The following is a 20,106-nucleotide window of genomic DNA, read 5'->3' on the forward strand; positions in this document are numbered from 1 at the left end:
TTAAGAGCTCGTTCACGTTTCTCACAAGCTCTTCTTGAAGACGTTTTTCTGTCTATCGGGAGATCAAGAATCTTCTGGGTGGAGAGTCTCGGAATTCTATTTTGTAGCCGTAAGACACTATTTTTAGAACCCAACGATTTTGTGATATGGAGAGCCAAGCCTCCCTGAACATGGCAAGTTTTCCCCCAACTGGAATGCAGTCATGGCTTGTCCTGGAGGATTTGGGGTTGAAAAAAATGTTCTTGCCCTTCCCTCCCTTATTGTAGCTCCATCGACCACTTTTGCCTTTGCCCTTATAGTGCTCTTGCAACCCGGGACGTCTATACTGATCCTTTTTCCCTTTTTCTTTGGGGTTTTCCCCTCAGGAAGGGATTTTTTTTATCAGATGATTTTTTTAGAATTTTGTCCAGTGCTGACCCAAACACGTAATTCCCTTCAAAGGGAATTCCACAAAGTTCGGACTTAGATACGTTATGACCAGTCCAGCTCTTCAGCCACAAGGCACGCCGAGACGGGTTAGTCAGGGTTCCATCCTTGGCCGTTATCCTGACTGCTTCAGCTGAAGAATCCGCTAGATTTTTTAGTGGTTTTAGCCACTTGAGCATCAATCTTGGGGACATCACCCCATTTCTCGATGTCCTCATCCTTGAGGTTTGATAAGGGGAGCCCGGAGCTCCAGAGACGCGTTGCCTGTGGATATGTACTTTATTATTTTACAAAAATAAACTGTTGCTATTAGTTTATGCGGTCTGTACAGAGGTATCTTTTTGTTTGGACATTGTACCTGGACAGGTGACTGTGGATGACTTCCAGCTAGGGCTGGGCGATTAATCGAATTAATTCGATTAATCGCCCAGACAGTTAGAATCGATTTGATTTTTTGTGAAAATCGTAAATTCGATTTTCACAAAAAATCATTGCGGGCGGCGCGGTAAAGTGTCGGGTCCGGAGAGAGTTGCAGGACGGCGCGGTGAGGTGCAGGGCCGGCGGTCAGGAGAGATGTGGTACCGGCGGCTCCAGCCTCTTCACAGAGCCGCGGCTGACCTCTCCCGCCCCTTACACGTTAGTGCCGCGCTGAGCTGCGTCCCGCTCTCTTACTGTCACACGTGCAGGTCCCGTTCTGTGGAGGAGGCGGCAGGGATCGCAGCAGAAGGAGAGAACGTCGCTGCCCGCTGTACAGCTCCAGGACCCGCAGCGACGTTCTCTCCTTCTGCTGCGATCCCTGCCGCCTCCTCCACAGAACGGGACCTGCACGTGTGACAGGAAGAGAGCGGGACGCAGCTCAGCGCGGCACTAACGTGTAAGGGGCGGGAGAGGTCAGCCGCGGCTCTGTGAAGAGGCTGGAGCCGCCGGTACCACATCTCTCCTGACTGCCGGCCCTGCACCTCACCGCGCAGTCCTGACACTTTACCACGCCTGCCTAGTCCCCCTCAGCTGCCCCATACCCCCTCAGTGTCCCCTCAGCTGCCCCATACCCCCTCAGTGTCCCCTCAGCTGCCCCATACCCCCTCAGTGTCCCCTCAGCTGCCCCATACCCCTCAGTGTCCCCTCAGCTGCCCCATACCCCCTCAGTGTCCCCTCAGCTGCCCCATACCCCCTCAGTGTCCCCTCAGCTGCCCCATACCCCCTCAGTGTCCCCTCAGCTGCCCCATACCCCCTCAGTGTCCCCTCAGCTGCCCCATACCCCCTCAGTGTCCCCTCAGCTGCCCCATACCCCCTCAGCTGCCCCATACCCCCTCAGTGTCCCCTCAGCTGCCCCATACCCCTGAGTGACCCCCAGCCGGCTTCATATCCCTCAGTGACCCCCAGCCTGCCCCATACCCCTCAGTGACCCTTAGCCTGCCTCATACCCCTCAGTGACCCCCAGCCTGCCCCATACCCACTCAGTGACCCCCAGTCCACCCCATACCCCCTCAGTAGTACTACTACACCCATCATCTATACCTGTACTACTACCACACTCCTCATCTTTACCTGTACTATTACACCCCTTATCCACTATACCCTCACTACTACTCCCTACCTAGATGAAGGCACAAAGAAGATCGCCTATACTATATGGGGGCACAGAGTACATAGGGCACATATTTGGGAAAACTACTTATATGGGGCACACAATGTGTTTGTCTACTACATGGGGGCACAGGAGGAGCACTGTTACACTGGGAAACAATATAGTTGTCTCAAACGTCAATAAAATCGTATCTGATTCTGCAGGGAGAAAAATGTCCTATTTATTTAGCAAAAACAAAAAAAAAATCGAGATTTAAATCGAGAATCGTCCAAAATTTTTTAAAAATCGAGATTTTATTTTTTGGCCATATCGCCCAGCCCTACTTCCAGCAGCGGCCGACATTAATTGGGTCTAACATATGCGTCTTTTAGTGGTTGTGACTGTTCACAACCACATAAAGTGAGACGGAACCTGGATGTGTGCTACACATAGTTTTAAAGTGCTTTACTGTGTCACCCTATGAGGTGCTCTGCCTTGTATTTTTTCTTTTTCTTTTCCATACCCATCCTTGAATAGGAAACGTTTATTTCTGAAGAGACTAAAAACCTTTTTTCCGGTTCCTCCCATTCGTCGAGAATCAGCTGAAGTAAAGATTCATGAATAGAAAAAAACTATTTTGGGGGGGCATGGTTTGCCATGCAAGGAAGAGGAAGCAGGGAGTGAGAGCTCTGCACCCAGCCATAGCTACCTAGGGGACTAATGCTCTTATACATGGGGCTGAAGAAAGCCAAAACCTCCAAAAAGGTGCCGCCGACACCCAAGACCCCCGTGACGCCTATCTCGAACTTTTTTCAGCTGCTGGGGAGCCTACCGGAGGATCCGACCGGCGGAGGCCCGTTGCGGGCGCCATCTTGCCCAGTTTCAGGAACACAGGCGCAGAGACGGACCCGCAGTACAGCCATTGCGGACCGGATTTGGAACCCGCCACTAGACGCTGCCTGTCCTGACAACCTGAACCGGCATCAGAGTGGTGAGCCTGCGGGGAGCGAAAGCTGCGACGACCCACGGCACCACGACCAGAGCGGGGCTCCGCCATTTTGCAGGTGCGCGACCTCTGACCCGCAGCTGCCACCTGAGCCGCGGACTGGCCAGATACCACGCGGCCGCCGTTCCCTGCAGTCTCGGACGGACGCACAGGGCTCCACACAGAAGGCCCGGCACAGCACCCCAGACAGGCAAACCCCAGGTACTGTGACCAGCGGGCAGACACTGAGAAGGGAGCCTCACTTCCTTCTGGGGAACCGACCTCCTACCACAACTTAGCCGCCAGCCACCTTCAACCTCCAGTCCCTGTGCCTACATCTTCCCACACTGCCGCCCCCTCACGGGCCATTGACTGTGGGACCCAGATATATAAACCCGCCATACAGAACTGCATCATGACTGCGCGCTCGGCGCACCCAAGTCCCCCGTGCCCCTCACCCAGGAACCCCCTAGAGACTGACTGGTCCACTTTGCCATCCCAGCAGGGGCCTCAACGTGACCCAGTGTCCCCTGCCATACCCAGAGGTGAAGCTGCCACCATTCTAAGCGCACACCCTGAGCTGCAAGCCTTGCTGGCTTTTCTGCCATCTAAAGCAGAAATGGAATCTATGGCGAAGGACCTGAAGACGGCCTGGAAACAAGGCTTGGGGGTGGTTAAGGCCGACATTGCCTCCTTACAAACTCAAGTTCAGGCTCTGGAGGCCTCTCACTCCTCTATCCAGCATACGTGGCCGAAATGCAAACCCAATTGACAACTCAATCCAAGCAACAACAGGCTCTCTTTGCCCACCTGGATGATCTAGAGAACCGCAACAGGCGGAACACCAGAATCCGGGGATTGCCAGAGGCCACACGTACTGTAGACCTCCTCCCGACTCTGCTGGGTATTTTCAACATGCTGCTGGGCAGACCGCCAGACACTCATATTGAGATAGACAGGGCCCACAGGGCGCTACGCCCGCCAAGCACTGACCCGTCTCGCCCACGAGATGTTATCTGTAGGATACACTATTTCTCCATTAAAGAGGAAATCATGCAGAAAGCGCAACGGCTACCTGAGGTGGACTTTGACGGAGCTAAACTCCTCTTTTTCCCGGACCACTCTAGGCGTACCTTGCGTTTGGAGGAGTGCAAGGAGTGGTTTCAGGGTCTCCCTCAATCACGTAACATACCATACAGATGGGGCTTCCCTTTCGCGCTACACGCCAGAAGCAATGACAAAGTTGCCACACTGAGAGATACGGCGGACCTCCCTGCTTTCCTGCAGACCTTCGATCTTCCATACACTCCGCTCCCTGACTGGACAGCACTCTTGAAGAATCCATTGACGGATGGTGGACAGCCGGGACCCTCCGCAGCCGGACAGACCCAACGCTTCCAGTCACCCAGGCCACAACGTGCCCCAAGGAGACGCAGAAGTATGTCCAGATCGGACTCTGAGGTTTGAGGCCTGCCCCTGCCTCTTGTTCGGGTTGGACCTGGAAAGAGACTGTGTCACCTACCGTGTCAACACCTCTGGACACGTGAGCACGCACCAGACATGGCTCTTGTTCTCCTGTGAATACATACCAGATGTTTGCCCCTAAATGCACTACACTATTACACTCCCCTAGTGCTTAAGTGATTAGTTAGATGACTATTTATGCATGGCCGAAGTGTGTTCTGGTTATCTCATTTTGGTCACCTATACCCCCCAATAGGTATGCAGATGGATATATTACATCTGCTGGTTGTGGTACAATTGTTGTACATGTTAGTTACCTTGCCGCCTATACCTGGGCGTTGCTGTTTACGTTCGACTTTGTTTGTTTGGTTCACTTCCTTTCCCCCTCCCCCCACTTGTCAGCACGGTTCCCTTTTATTTAGACTGATGCCTCGCTTGTTTCATGGCAACAGGACCTTGAATGATGACATCACTTAACGTTACTACCTTGAACGTTCAAGGCTTTAATATTCCCGAGAAAAGGTCACAGATCTTGTATGCCATGCACAAGGCGAGAGCACAAATTCTTTGTGTACAAGAAACCCACTTCCGACAGGATAGTGTCCCTGCCTTTAGGAATCGATTTTACCAGCAGTGGTACCACAGTAGCAACCCTGACGCCAAAACGAAAGGTGTAGCCATCCTCTTGCATAGATCCCTTCCTTGCCAGGTCTTGGGAGTGCAGACGGACGATGAGGCGCGATATGTGTTCCTTATCTGTTCCATTGCGGGACAAACCTATACGATTGCCAATATTTATGTGCCTAATCATGGGCAACAATCATTTCTATCTAAAACCCTGGATGCTCTGAATGTTTTTGCTCAGGGGCACCTGATTCCAGGGCCGGACTGGGACTTAAAAGCAGCCCTGGCACATTAACCCCTCCAGCCCACATAGTATACTGTATGGGCCAGTTCACATTGAGGAAACACGGCGCAATTCCGCGGCAGAGCTCTCCTCAAACTGTGCCCCCAGGGCATAATACCACCACACACTGTGCCCCCAGAATGTAATACCACCACACACTGTGCCCCCAGGACATAATACCACCACACACTGTGCCCCCATGATGTTATACTACCACACACTGTGCCCCCAGGACATAATACCACCACACACTTTCCCCCCATGATGTTATACTACCACACACTGTGCCCCCAGGACATAATACCACCACACACTGTGCCCCCAGGACATAATACCACCACACAGTGTATCACCAGGACATAATAGTGCTACACCAGCCATTCTGTGATCTGGCCAAGTTACAGAATGGCCGGTGTCTTACGCCATGGGAACATGGCCTAAAGGTGCTCAGCATCAGAACGACCTAAAAGGGGGAGGCCAAATAAACTCTGCAATCTCTTCAGCTTCATTAGTCTTGTGAAAATAACGTCCCTCCATTTATCATACAGTCCCATCTCTCTCTCAATATACAGTCCCAGGTATACAACTCCCTCTGTTCAGCATACAGCCCCATGTAAATACTATCACTCCATCATTCAGACCCAGATATATACTCTCTCCCTTCAGCATACAGTCCCATGTAAATACCTCCCTCCCCTCTTCAGCATACAGCCCCATGTAAATACCTCCCTCCCCTCTCTTCAGCATACAGCCCCATGTAAATACTATCACTCACTTCATCATTCAGACCCAGATATATACTCTCTCCCTTCAGCATACAGTCCTATGTAAATACCTCCCTCTCCTCAGCATACAGTCCCATGTAAATACCTCCCTCCTCTCTCCTCAGCATACAGTCCCATGTAAATACCTCCCTCCCCTCTCTTCAGCATACAGCCACCCTCACCTTCCAGCACCCTGCTCCTTACACTTCATGAGGGATAGAGGAGAGCTGGTGGTCGGGAGGAGGATGCAGCCAGGTCAGCACAGGAGCACTACAGTAACAGAGCTTGTTGTGGGTGCAATGTGCTGCAATGCTACCTGCAGACTGGTCCCAGGAGCTCCTGCTCACACTGTGGTGCTGTTAGTATTACTGTGTAAGCAGGAGGACTGTGTGTGCTGCACTGGACACTGCTCAACCACAGCAGTGCTGCATAGTCTTCTGCCCTCTGCTCACTGTCAGATCGTCTCTCTGGTATAGTTGGGCGGCACTATACACGGCTCTGAGAGGAAAGGGGTCAAGTGACTTAACTCTTTGTTGCTGGGACAAGTGTAGTGCTCTCCACATGTTGTGCTGAGCACACTGCACCCAGTCATTGTGCCCAGCAAGGAAGGGGTTCAGTGCACTCAGCACAGCAGGTAGGGACTCTCTGGCTCCAAAGGGGTTAAGTTGAGATACACTGCATCCAGACTTAACCCCTTTCTTGTAACTTGCTTAGCTTGAGTAAGGTCTCCCCTCCTCCCTCATACCGGTTGGCCATGAGACGCTCCTCTTGTCTGGCTGGGCGTCCTTCTTCATCCTCTTCTGGTGGGCGGAGTAAGGAGCTGTTCCCTTCCTCATTGGAGGCTGCCTGCTCCTCTAGTGGGGCTGGAGACTGTCAGTGCGGAGTGCAGCCTCCAGTGACCACAGCCGACTATGTCACAGTGCAGGGGCCTCAGTCCGGTGGCGGGAAAGCTGATCAGCAGTGCTGCCTGCCTGTTTCCTGTCATGGGTCACTGATAATCAGTGTGTGGCAGCGGGCGGCCCCCTCAGACCGGTGACGGCCTTCAGACCCTGATTAGCAGCGTTGTGGCAGAGGTCCATGGCACTGCCTGTTAGTTGGGCGGCCCCCACGGACTGGCAATCAGGGCAGCCCACCGGGCATTTGCCAGATCTGCCAGATTGCCAGTCCGGGCCTGCCTGATACTCTGTGGGGACCTTAATGTCCTATTAGACCCGGCACAGGATACGTCCTCTGGTCGGTCTTCTTTCCCTCATTGCAAGAGGAACGGAATTAAACGTGATCTCTTCCACCTACAACTATGCGATTCGTGGCGTTTAACTCACCCGGACTCTCGCGACTACACCCACTATTCTAATATACATAAGAGTTATAGTCGTATCGACTACGTCTTTGTGCACCATCATCTGCTGGATAGAATGAGAGGTCTCTATTGGTAGCATTCTCTTATCGGATCACGCTCCAGTGTCCTGCACCCTATCCCTGCCCCAGTCTGCTGCGAAGGTACACACTTGGAGACTCAATGAGTCATTATTAAATGACTCCCTCTGCTTGGCAGAGCTAAAAACTGCAATACAACACTTTGTTACAGATCATGCCTTGGATGACACCGTGCCACAAATTAAATGGGAGGCGCTCAAGTGTGTTCTTCGCGGCATACTCATCAGACATGGCTCTCGACTGAAGAGAGAGGCTGCAGGTAAACTTAGGACGCTCCTACAGGAGCTTCAGGGTCTGGAGCTTGAGCACAAATCGACCTTGGATGAGAGGGTGCACAGGGACCTAGTCAGAGTACGGAGTGCAATCACAAAACTCATAGATCGCAAACATCATAGGTTCCGACAGATTTGCGCCAGCTCCTACTACGAGCATGGCAACAAGTCGGGCAGGATGCTGGCAAGAGCTCTGAGGGACAAACGCGCCGCGCTATACATACAATCGATCAAAGACTCGGAGGGGAACTTGGCTTGGTTAACGTCAGAGATAATGGCCACCTTTAAAACTTATTACTCGGACCTATATCACCTAGATAAATCATCGGAGGCGACGCGGGCAACGGTCCAGCAGTACCTCGAGCGCACGGCACTCCCGAGACTTGACCAGGCGACCCTGCTAGAACTGGAGACCCCCTTTAGTATGGAAGAGCTCACAGCTGCCATTAAGTCGCTCCCTTCTGGCAAGAGCCCGGGGCCAGATGGCTACACTGCCATTTTTTTTTAAATCTTACAGACGGAACTGTCCCCTCATATCTTGACAGCGTTTAATGTGATCGCGTCGGACTCCCCATTACCCCCCGCTTTCCTTAGCGCGCATATAACGGTGATACCAAACGAGGGTAAAGACCCTAACCTCTGCGCTAGCTACAGGCCAATCTCCCTGATCAATACAGACGCCAAGCTATATGCGAAGCTGATTGCACAGAGATTATCGCCCTTGCTGGGAGCCCTGGTCCACCCTGATCAAGTGGGGTTTGTACCCGCCAGAGAGGCCAGGGATAACACCCTGAAGACCTTCTCTGTGATACAGTACGCACACACGCCTCCAGAACTCCCTGTATGTTGCTATCTCTGGATGCGGAGAAGGCTTTTGATCGGGTGGATTGGGGCTTTCTGGAGGGGGTGCTAAGGGGACTTGGATTGGGCCGGGTGATGCTGGTCAAGGTTCTGGCGCTGTACACCTCCCCCCAGGCACGTCTTAGAATAAATGGATCCCTCTCCACGCCATTTCACATATATAATGGTACCAGACAAGGCTGCCCCCTTTCCCCGATTCTATATGTGTTAGTTATGGAACATCTTTTAAGGGACATCAGGCAACAGACTGATAAATCCGGGATCAAAGTAGGTACCCTGCAGCTGAAATGTTCAGCGTTCGCGGACGACCTGCTGTTATATCTCACTTCCCCGGAATCATCTTTGCCCGCATTAATGCACACCCTCTCAGCCTTTAGTGTGGTGAGTAACTACAAAATGAACTTATCCAAGAGTGTTGCGCTCAGTGTCGCCCTGCCACAACCAACTGTACTCACCCTACAACGAGGCTTTCCCTTTATATGGCGGTCGTCCTCCTTTAAGTACCTGGGGGTCCATATACCAGCCAAGCTTTCGGACACTATGACCCTAAACTTTAGCCCCTTGTTGTCGGTGTTTGGGGCGGATCTCGCCAGGTGGGACCGGAAAGATTTTTCTTGGATAGGCAGAATAAGCATTATTAAAATGAATCTTCTGCCACGACTTCTGTACCTGTTTCAAACGGTTCCAATACTTCTTCCACGCTCTTTCTTCACCAGCCTGAACCGTTTTTTTTCCCCGGTTCATCTGGGGACGAATGCGTCCCCGCCTGGCGAGATCTACCCTGACGCTTGCGAAATCAGACGGAGGCTTGGCTCTCCCGGATCCCCACAAGTATTACTTGGCTGCAGTAGCCACTAGGGTGTTGGATGGGTTTCACCATTCCTCCTCTAAATTGTGGGTGAGGTTTGACAAACTACTTTCTCCCTTCTCCATACCGTCCCTATTATGGATTAAGCCCACTTCCTGGTCAGGAACGCAATTAATGTCCTTACCACTGGTTTCCAAAACAGTTTTATTGACCTTCAGGTACTTACGGACCTATACGAGGTGAACGGCCCGCTCACTCCGGTGACACGTAATTTAGACTTCCCTGCGGGCCACTTAGATAACACCTTCCTCCATACGCCTGGACACAAAGACCTACTCTTTCAGCATGTCACGGAGACTTCTGCGTTAGCTCCTTACGACACACTGGTTCCAGAACTAGACAGAACCCCTAGAACACAATGGCAATACCACCAGCTGCGACACTTTTATCACACGACCGCCCGGTCCCTCAGACTACACAGACAGCTGACCCCATTTGAGGTACTCTGTATACAGTCTACACCACCCGCCCATACGATCTCTCTGTTATACTCCTTTTTGATCGCATCACCTGACTGTATATCAAACGGGATGGGAGACTGAGCTAAACCGTTCCTTCACGGCAGACGAATGGGAGAAGGCCTTTCTCTTGTGTCACAAATCCTCCATCTCCAGCAGAGCCCAGGAAACTAACTATAAAGTTTTATCAAGATGGTACAGAGTGCCAACTTTGCTACATAGATTTTACCCATCTGTTTCTGACTCATGCTGGAGATGTGGACTGGCTAGGGGATCCATGATCCACATTTGGTGGGGATGTAGTCGTCTGCAGGGCTACTGGAAGACAGTGATTTCGATAATTCAAACGATAACGGGGACTCTCTTAGCGAATGACCCCTCCACGCTCTTATTGTTTGATACCAGGCCCGGTCTCTAAACTTAGAAAGTCCCTCCTAAAATTCTTGCTCTTAGCTGCTAAAACTGTAATCCCACGGAGGTGGAGAACGGAAGACCCTCCGACTGTGACGGAATGGTTTGCAGAGGTCTTGCACCTGCAGAGGATGGAGGAGCTACGGGCTGAGTTTCATAATAGGGCCGTTCCTGTGGCGCGACTGTGGTTCCCCTGGGCTGCATTCCTAGATACGCCCCAATATAGGTCCCTGCCGATCCACCAAACACCCTAGGACACCTTACTGTCGGAGATGCTCTAGCTCACTTGTGTGATTTACCTTTTCTCTCATGGAACCGTGCTGACACCCCACCCCTCCCCACCCCCTGCCCTCCTAACAGATTTAACAATATCAATTGGAATAGTTACAGGAGCCGCTGGCACAGTAGAGGCCTAGAAGCAGCAATCTCTGCCTTCATCATTTCTTTGATCTCGGCAAGGAATGAGACCCTATCCTCTTTAACAATGTCCCCTATACAGGAGGCACAAATATTTTTCTTATATGAGGAAGAGAGCCTGGCGCCACAGAGGTTACATTTTATTGCTGGAGGGGCCTTCTCTTTATCCTTCTCTCTTCTATAATCAATACAGGCAGAGATTACCACATAATAATGGGGACACATTAATCACCCTAAGTAGTAGCCAAACCGGAGTAAAAATGGCAATAGAATAAGGAAGCCAAACTCCCCTAAGATGTGAACCCAGTGAAAATAACATATAAAAAATAGAAACACTCACCACCGGCTCTGGTCGTGGGGCTTTGACCGCAGGGGTAGCCTTCTCCCCCGAAGCGGATTTTCTGGAGCCACCACTATCCATCATCAAAAGCACAGACCTCAGATTGGCTAACCCCCAGCAGCAATCTTCTTTTAAAACAATTACGTCGGGTCCCGGAAATTCGATCCGGCGTGTAACGACAGGACGCAGAGTACACGTCACTTGCAGATCTGCCACTCTGGCCTGGACGGGAAGTAGGCCCTTACGCGCGGGCGCAGCCTAACCGGGAAGGAGGCTACAGAGGCCGCAGCATGTAGGATGCCCGCCTTGTCACACCAACAAAAAAGACGTGCCAACAGACCCGGGACGCTCCTGGGAAGGAAGGAGACCAAGGCCCCGATTGATCCCCTGGAAGGAGGTAACAAGATGACTTTTCTTTACAGGAATCCTCATCTTCATGACAGACCCCATACTCTCGTGCCTGCCCTTACAGGGACAGGAAAAGCACTGGTGAGAGTAGGAAAAGGAGGGGCTTTTAACCTCTTGTGCTTTTTCTGTGCCTCAGGGCCTGAGTTAACTTCTGTGGTGCTGTCATGAAGGTGAGGAGAGAAAGTCTGGTAGTCGTTAGTCTGGTAGCTTAACCTTATCAGCGAGTTAGTGCTTAGATCTGGGCTGCTTTTATAATCTTCCCTGCTTTCTATTTGTTTCCTTTTTTGCTCACATTGCACATAAGGGTATGTTTACACTGAGGAATCGGCAAGGAATTTGAAGCGGATTCCGCCTGAAATTCCGCCCATAAAATATGAACATAGCAATTTCCCATTGTGTTCAATGGGATTTCTGCTCACGCAGAATTTTTCACCGCAGTTCCGCTTTCCTCCCAAAGACAGATGAATTCTGTTAGAGAAATCCTAGAGCTGAATAGGAATTTCAAGCAGAAAACTTTTTTTCAATTCCTTGCCTATTCCTCAGTGTGAACATACCCTTATGTACTACCCTTATAAACACAGTACAACAAACAAGACCAATCTCCCCTCCATATGCCATCTATAGTGCTGTACTATTTAAACATCCCCAGAATTCGCCCATTTCTTACCTTTGACACAGCTCAGTCTTTTACTGTCACCCCGATCTATTCTGGTCTTGACTATTGTAACTCTCTACTATTGGTCTTCCTTTCTCTAAACTCTCTAGTCTATCCTGAAAGCAGCAGCCAGACTCATCTTCCTCTCCATTATACAATGGTGTCTCCCCCTTGTGCCAGTCACTGCACTGGTTACCCATTAGGTCCAGAATTTAGTTCAAATTCCTCACACTCACCCATAAAACTCTCCACAATTCTGCCCCTCCATACATCTCCTCCCTCATCTCCACCTACCATACTACCTGTTCTACATTCTTCTAATGATCTTACACTAACATCTTCCAAAATCAGAGCTTCCCACTCCCGCCTCCAAGACTTCTCTCATGCTGCAACAGTTCTCTGGAATGTTTTACTGAAAGACCTCAGAATCTTTTCCAGCACTTACAGTTTCAAGCGTGCCCTAAAGGACTCATCTCTTCAGGCATGGTTATCACATTTCCCAAAGTTGTCTTCTAAATGCTATCCCTTTGCGTTCTACTCTCTCTCTTTCGGTGCCATGTACTTTCTATCTGTACTCAGACAATTGCGTGTGACTGGCTCACCCACCACCTATAGGCACTTTATTATTCTATGTACAATGGCTTGACCATCAGCAAATAAAACAAATAAATATTGTAATTATAACTCATTCCACAACACACAGATAGCCTTTTCAGTAAAAGCTTTGCATTCTTCTCTACTACTAAATGTGTGCAGAAGGAGAAATGCTTTTCAGTTGGTTGAAAACAGATAAGAAACAATCAAAAATGTTCCAAGAAAACTGACAAACATCCCTATACTAAATTGTATGGCCATAAAATTTTATTTAACAGGAATTTACCAGCCATTTTTTTACATTATATTAAATTGTGTAAAAAAAAAAAAATTGAACCATTTTACAGCTAAAAATTGGCCTAATATACGGTGTGCACGCATAGCCACAGGATGCTTCCAAGCTGTCAACTCATTGAACATACTTGTATTTACTATAACGACACTTAACAGACAGCTGACAGGTCCTCTCAAAAGTGGTACTCTCTTCCATCTGCTATTGTCTCCTATCTGCTAGCATCACAAGCCGTTGCAATGCTGTACAATTCACTTTACAGCCGCCTCCTCTTGTCACCACAGACAGAACAGGAAGTCTCGGCTTAGTTTTACCAAACATCACCACAAATTCTTAAAAAATATGTTTACCATAAAAACATTTAAACAGTTCAGTTTGCAGATTTTTTTGATTTTTCAAATTACATTTTACAAAAAAAATATGAAAAAGTGATAAATACATCCCATCTTCACAAATATGATACTAATAAAATCGAGAGCTCATGGCCCCCAAAAAATGGGGCACCTTACAGACCGCATGTGAATAAATAAAGACGTTATAAGAGTCACAATAGTGCCCTTTTATTCATACCTATTTGCAAAAAATAAAGTTTTACAGTAAAAAAAAAAATAGTTTAACATTTGAAAAGCTATATAAACATGCATATTGCTGTATTCATACTGACCTATAGAAAAAACATATAATGTCAGTTCTACCATAAAGTTCATTACGTAAACATGACCCCCCCCCCAAAATTTGCCGAATTGCAGTCCCCCCCCCTCAATTTCACCTCATTCATTCCTGAAAAAAACAAGCCCTTACATAGCCCTGTGTATATATAAATAAAAGTTATAGCTCTTAGTAGGTGAGGAGGAAAAAAAAACGAAAATGCTAAATTGAACATTGTTGTGGTCATAAAGGTCACTTTAGGTTCTGTCCTTAAAGGAAATCTGTCACTAGGTTTATGCTGACTTAAATGAGGGCAGCAAGAACTAGTGACAGAAATGCTTAACAGATCAGAGTATTACATACATGAGTCTGTTCAGCCGTTCTCCTAATATGCTGGAGAATAGGATTCTTAGCACACCCCTCCCCCCACCCTCCAGCTGCGGATTGACAGTTGGCTGACTATACACAGCACGGATAGATAACTGCCAATCAACAGCTGGTGGGCGGAGTTTTCTGCTTCTCATGAATAATGAGGACTTCTGGGCTCAAGCATAAAGGAGAGGACTACCTATTGTCTGTGTTATTCAGGAGGATATCTCCGAATCAGCTGCACAGAACAATGTAAATGATACATCATTCTGTTTAGCTTCTCTGTCACTAGTTTATGCTACCCTGAAATAGAACAGCATAAACCTACTGACAGAGTCTCTTAAGAGGTTAATGGCTGGATATTTAATTGAAGAGGAGCTGCATGGGCTTTATAAACCATTTTCATAGAGCCCTGATAGGCAGGCCAGGGGTATCCACCCATCTGCACAAATTTATTTATATATTTTTGTTAAAGGAGAAGCCTCACGGAAGAACAAAAACTGCAGGCCGGTGGGGGAAGAAAAATAATAAACTGAACCCATCCTACTACGTGCCTCCGAGGCACCCCTCCCGGGTCCTGTTCCCATCAACCGGCGACTTGCAGCTCTGCTAGCTGCAACGTCACTTTACCAGCTGAGTGATTTCCTGCCCAGTCAATCAGTGACTGCGATGGGACACCGCCCCAGTCACTGACTGATTGAACGGGCAGTCACTCAGCCAGACGGTGATGTTTTACCTGGAGAAGCCAGGTACCTGACATACCAGCTTTTCAGCTGAATATGAGTCGGCTGATGTGAACGGGACCTGGAGGAATGAAGACGGATGAATTCAGTTGTTTATTTTCCTGCCCCCACCAGCGTGCCTGCAGTTTTTGTACTTCTGTCGGATTTCTCATTCAAGACATACTGCCTGAATGTTGTTATTCGTTTTAAGGAGCACTTGAATTGTAGGAGTGCCAATTTGGATCCAATGGGTTCCTATAACTTTTTTTAGCTTGGTAAAACGTCCCCTGTATGGCCAGCACATCCCAGGATACTTTCCAGGGTACAGGATTTGGTTCTACCAGTATAGAAATAGAGCATATATCAGAGAGCAATTCAAGCACTCTCTTCCAAAAGTCTTCCAGCTTTCTACATTCCTATGACATATGCTGTAATGTGTCTTTTCTCTTTTGGCACTTTGGTGTGGGTCAAAAACCTATATTATACAGGAGTAACAGAGTCTTATAAACCCTATGTAGGAGGCCCAGTTGGAATAGTCTTTGTGCCTCACTCGGAGACCCGTGTCCTTAGCCTGCCATTCATCAGATCCCCACGACTGTCTCCCACCAGTGTTGTATGGACAGAGGGAAGTATTCATAGAGGAGGTGACCATTTATGGTATATATAAGGCCTTTAACTGAGCCCCCCGACATATAATGTCAAATCAATATGACATGCCAGTGGTGACAGTGTCAGTTTTTTTCTGAGACTGAAAGGCAGGACGCAGCTGCAAGAATTGGTAGAAGTATTTGTGATGAAGGATATAAGTTTTGTAAAACTTCTCAAAAGAAACAAATCCACCATCTTCCAGCAGTTGTCGTAGAAAAGGTATGCCATGTTTCTTCAAGAAATCCTCCAATTTAAATATAAGAAGCACTTTGTTTTATCCCAAACTATTACCATAAGAGACATTTGGAAGCTCTTTATCTCTCCAGTTTCTAAGGCCATTACAGGAAGTATATGGCAACATGCCATCAGCCTCCCAGTTTGGCCCATGGATTCTATTTTTTCCCAGCCCTTGTAATGCTGTAGCTGGGAGCTTAAAGTAGATATAAAAGTTGGGAGGGCTGGACCAAGAGCAGCTTTACTTATCTGAAGAGTTTCCAGTCTATCTACTGCCATCGGTTTTTCCCACACTAGGTCTCTAGAAATCCCTTGAGTTTTGTGTTAAAGACGGAGGGGGAGCCAAATGAGGAGTTATATAGGATGTAGGGTACTTGTGCATCACTATCATTTTAAGCAGGATTCCTCTCTCCATTACTGAGAGCGGGAGGCGACACCAGGTTCCAATTTTAAGAGAGAATTTAAAAGTAGTGGAGTGAGATTCAATCTCAGTCTGTTAGAGCCTGGAATTGGTCAAGATAACAGAGTCAGTGACGTTTTCAGAGGTTTTGCAGGTCTCTAATCAGAGTAACAAGGCATGTCACATCTCAGAGTTTAATGCATGGCTAAGGCAGTGGTGTTAGTCATAACTCTTGCAGGTGGTCCAAAAACAAGATGTTCCAAGAGGGATAGTTTGCATTGAGCACATATAGGTATACAGGTACTTCTGTCCCTGACCAGTTAAGACAAAGAAGTGTATTGGGATTTACAAAAGCAAAGTGGTTGCTGCAGTAGAAGCAGTGGTAGGTGCTATAGATGCAGTGGTTGGTGCAGTGGATATAATTATTGTTGGCAGGGTAGATGCAACTTGTGCAGTTGGCAATAACAGGTATTAAGAAATGCAGTAATCTTCTTGCAATATGTATAAATGCTGGCACCTTCGAAAATAAGATCTGTGAACTGACGGCCATAGGGATGATTTGGGCCTGTTTGCTTTAACAAGAGATTTGGTTCAAAGCCTCTAATGATTGGGAAATAGCTATACTGGGATATATTCTGTACTGGAAAGAGCACAGAGAAGGGGAGGCGGGGTAGCCATTTATGTTAGGGATAGTCTTAAATTGACAGTCATCCAAAATAAAATATAAAGATATGGAGTCCATCCACAAGAAGGGTAGTAGAGAAGAACAGAGTAACTAATAGCCAGTTAGCTTAAAATCTTTAGTAGTAAAAATTATGGAAACACTTCTAAAAAAGAAGATAATGGATCACCTAAGAATCAATGGCTTTACTGCGGGCCGATCATGTCAGACTAATCTCTAATATCATTGATTTTTTTGATTATGTCACAGAAGTTCTGGATGAAGGTTTGTCTGTTTGGTGGGCGACACAAAAGTGTGCAATAGGGTTGATATTCCTTGAGGTGTCAGTTATATGAAAAATGAGAAGTGGTCTAAACGATGGAAACTGCAGCTCAGTGTTTTCAAATGTAAAATAATGCACTTGGGGAGGAGGAATTCTCTATCAGAGTATCATCTCGGCAGTTCTGTGTTGGCAAAGACTTCAGAAGAGAAGGATTTAGGGATAGTGATTTCTAACGGCCTTAAAATGAGTCACCAGTGCAACCAGGCTGTAGGGAATGCAAATGGTATGCTGGGCTGTATAACTAGAAGTATAACCAGTTGGAAGAGGGAGATTGTGATCCTGCTGTATAAAGCTCTAGTGAGACCACATCTGGAATACAGTGTCCAGTTCTGGAGACCTCACCTAAAAAAGAACATTGATAAAATAGAACAGGTCCAAAGACGGGCTACAAAAATGATGGACGTTGTGAGGCATAAAACATATCAGGAAAGACTTAAAGGGGTACTCCCCCAAAGAGCTAAAAAAATGTAATGCTCCCAAACCTAGCTGGCCTTACTCACCAAGTCCCCCTGAGTATTTTGAGACGTCTCCCATCTTTCTGGCTGCTGCCGTTCCTGAGTTACAACTCTTTCTAAAACATGGTCTATATCCAAGATAGGAAGCTACATTTCCCATCATGCAATGCTTCTGCCTGATGATGGTGAAGTAGCAGAGCTGAGACAATGAAGGAGATGATGACAGTGCAGCAGAGCTGAGTTGGCGGGGACACCGGTGTAGCAAAGCTGAGTTGGCGGGGACGCCGGTGCAGCAGAGCTGAGTTGGCGGGGACGCCGGTGTAGCAGAGCTGAGTTGGCGGGGACGCCGGTGTAGCAGAGCTGAGTTGGCGGTGATGCGGGCGATTGCGAGGGGTGGAGCTTATCGCGGGGGGAGGAGCTTGCCACGGGTGATCGCGGGGGCGGAGCTAGTCGCAGAGATTGTGGGGGCGGAGCTTGTCACGGGCGATTGTGGGGGCAGAGCTTGTCGCGGGCGATTGCAGGGGGCAGAGCTTGCCGTGAGCGATCGCGGGGGGATGGGGGGGCGGAGCTTGCCACAGGGGGGGGGGGGGCGCGGGTTAGTGAGGGATGCCACGGGTGATGGGGCGGGGGGGGGGGGGGGGGGAGATGTGTGCTGCGGGTGAGTGCTGGACGGTGCCGGAAGGCTCTGGACACAGGGGGTGAGCTCTGGGCTGGGGGTGAGCGGGTGGCTGCTGTTAGAGAGGGATGCAGTCACAGCTGCGCTGATCACTGTCTCCCTCTGTAACAACAGCCACCCCATCAGTGTTCTCAGTCACTTCACTGTGCTGGGACTGAGGACACGTGATGCCGACACGGAGGGTGGGGGCCAGGAGCAGGGAGCGTGTCGGGTTGGACTGAGGTCTGATGATTCTCTGCAATCCGTGGGGGTGAATGTATCTAGATAACAGCAAAACTGTGCAGAATCCGTAATAACTTTATATTGGAAAGATGGAAAGCTACGGGTGGGCAGCGTATTAATGCAAAAATAATTTTGGGGGGGAATACCCCTTTAAGGATATAATTCTGTATATTCTGGAGGAAGGAAGAGAAAGGGGAAACATGATAACAACCTTTAAATATGTTAAAGGCATTTTCCCATGAGTTGTGATGACATCACAACTCGGTGGGATAGGCCTGTCCTAGCTAATGGGCTGGCCGCTTAGCTAATCAATGACTGGAGCAGTGTCCCGTCCCAGTCACTGACTGGCTGAGCGGCCAGTCCATCAGCCTGGTCGTGACGTGTCAGCTACAGAGATCCCAAAGACTGACCCGACTTTCATTACAGGCGTGGTGAGAGTCAAGTTAGTAATCAATTCCCCCCTGCCAGCTGCTGGATTTTATTATCCACCAGACTTCTCCTTTAACTATGGTGGAAGAATTGATTCTTCTTGGTATACTTTTTTTTACATGATAAAAACCAGGCATGTGGTGTGCAGATCTGCAAAACAGCAGCAATAAAGAGCTAGTTGGGGATCTCAACATCCGCAATATGTTCATTATTCTGCTCTGATTTTTTATTTTTTTTTGCGGCATGTGAACAGGATAAAAAGATACATGCACTGCAGGTTCTGAGAGGTTTTAGGCCATTGTAGTCATAAGTCTGCTGTATCCATGAGAGGATTTCTCCTTAGTCCTTCTCACCAATGATTAATAGCTGTCATGCACACATACAGATACACAGCCGTCTGGTCAGTCACCGCAGAGGAGTGGACTCCACTGTATGCTTTGATAGCCATTAGCCAGAAATAAAGTATTATGGAATATGTTGGTGCTGACTGTTTCCCAGGACTGGATCCTGCTTTTCCAGGCACCAGGGGTGGAGAAGCATGGACTTCAAAACCAGCAGGCTGATAAGCAGATTGGCAAGCTAAAAAAGCAATTCACTTCAAATGTACTGTAAATTCGCTCATCTCTAGTTGCTACATTTTAAATGAGTCCATGTGGTGGTGATACTTCATTACAGGTGTAACACTCCTCTTTTATATGTTTCTTCTTACAATGCCTCGATAGCTCTGGGCCTCCACAAAAAGAGGACCCTTTTACTTATTTCCCTGTGTGACTACCAAACTTAAAGGGGTTATCCAGCGCTACAAAAACATGGCCACTTTTGCCCCGCTCTTGTCTCCAGGTCAGGTGTAGTTTGCAATTAAGCTCCATGTACTTTAATAGAACAGTGTTTCAAACCCCACCCAAAGTACATGGAGCTTAATTGCAAACCACACCTGACCTAGAGACAAGAGTGGGGCAAAAGTGGCCATGTTTTTGTAGTGGGTGACTCCCTCTATTAACCATACCTCTGTTGATAGCTTACGTAAACATGGCTTTTTCTTAGGGCCCATTCACACTGTGGAAAACAGGTAAAAATTCCAAGCAGAATCCCAGTCGCAGACTCCGCTCGGAATCTCCCACCTACCTCAGTGTCTCAGTGATAAGTTTAGGGCACCTCTGCGGAAAGAATTGA

The 20,106-nt window shown here is 48.4% G+C and overlaps 1 protein-coding gene across 2 annotated transcripts in view; it reads right to left on the reverse strand.

Moving 5' to 3' along the window:
* Positions 1 to 20,106, reverse strand: part of PURG (purine rich element binding protein G) — a 49,039-nt gene that overhangs the window by 27,965 nt on the left and 968 nt on the right. Inside the window, exon 1 of one of the 2 annotated variants that reach the window (XM_069978126.1) lies at positions 14,138 to 14,225. The exons of the other annotated variant lie outside the window; for it this stretch is intronic. The gene's annotated coding sequence lies outside the window, so the exon portion shown is untranslated. Of the gene's footprint in view, positions 1 to 14,137; positions 14,226 to 20,106 lie in introns of those variants that run through there. 2 annotated transcript variants of the gene reach the window in all.

Source organism: Dendropsophus ebraccatus, chromosome 7 (genome assembly GCF_027789765.1).
Source record: "Dendropsophus ebraccatus isolate aDenEbr1 chromosome 7, aDenEbr1.pat, whole genome shotgun sequence".
Taxonomy (NCBI): Eukaryota; Metazoa; Chordata; class Amphibia; order Anura; family Hylidae; genus Dendropsophus; species Dendropsophus ebraccatus.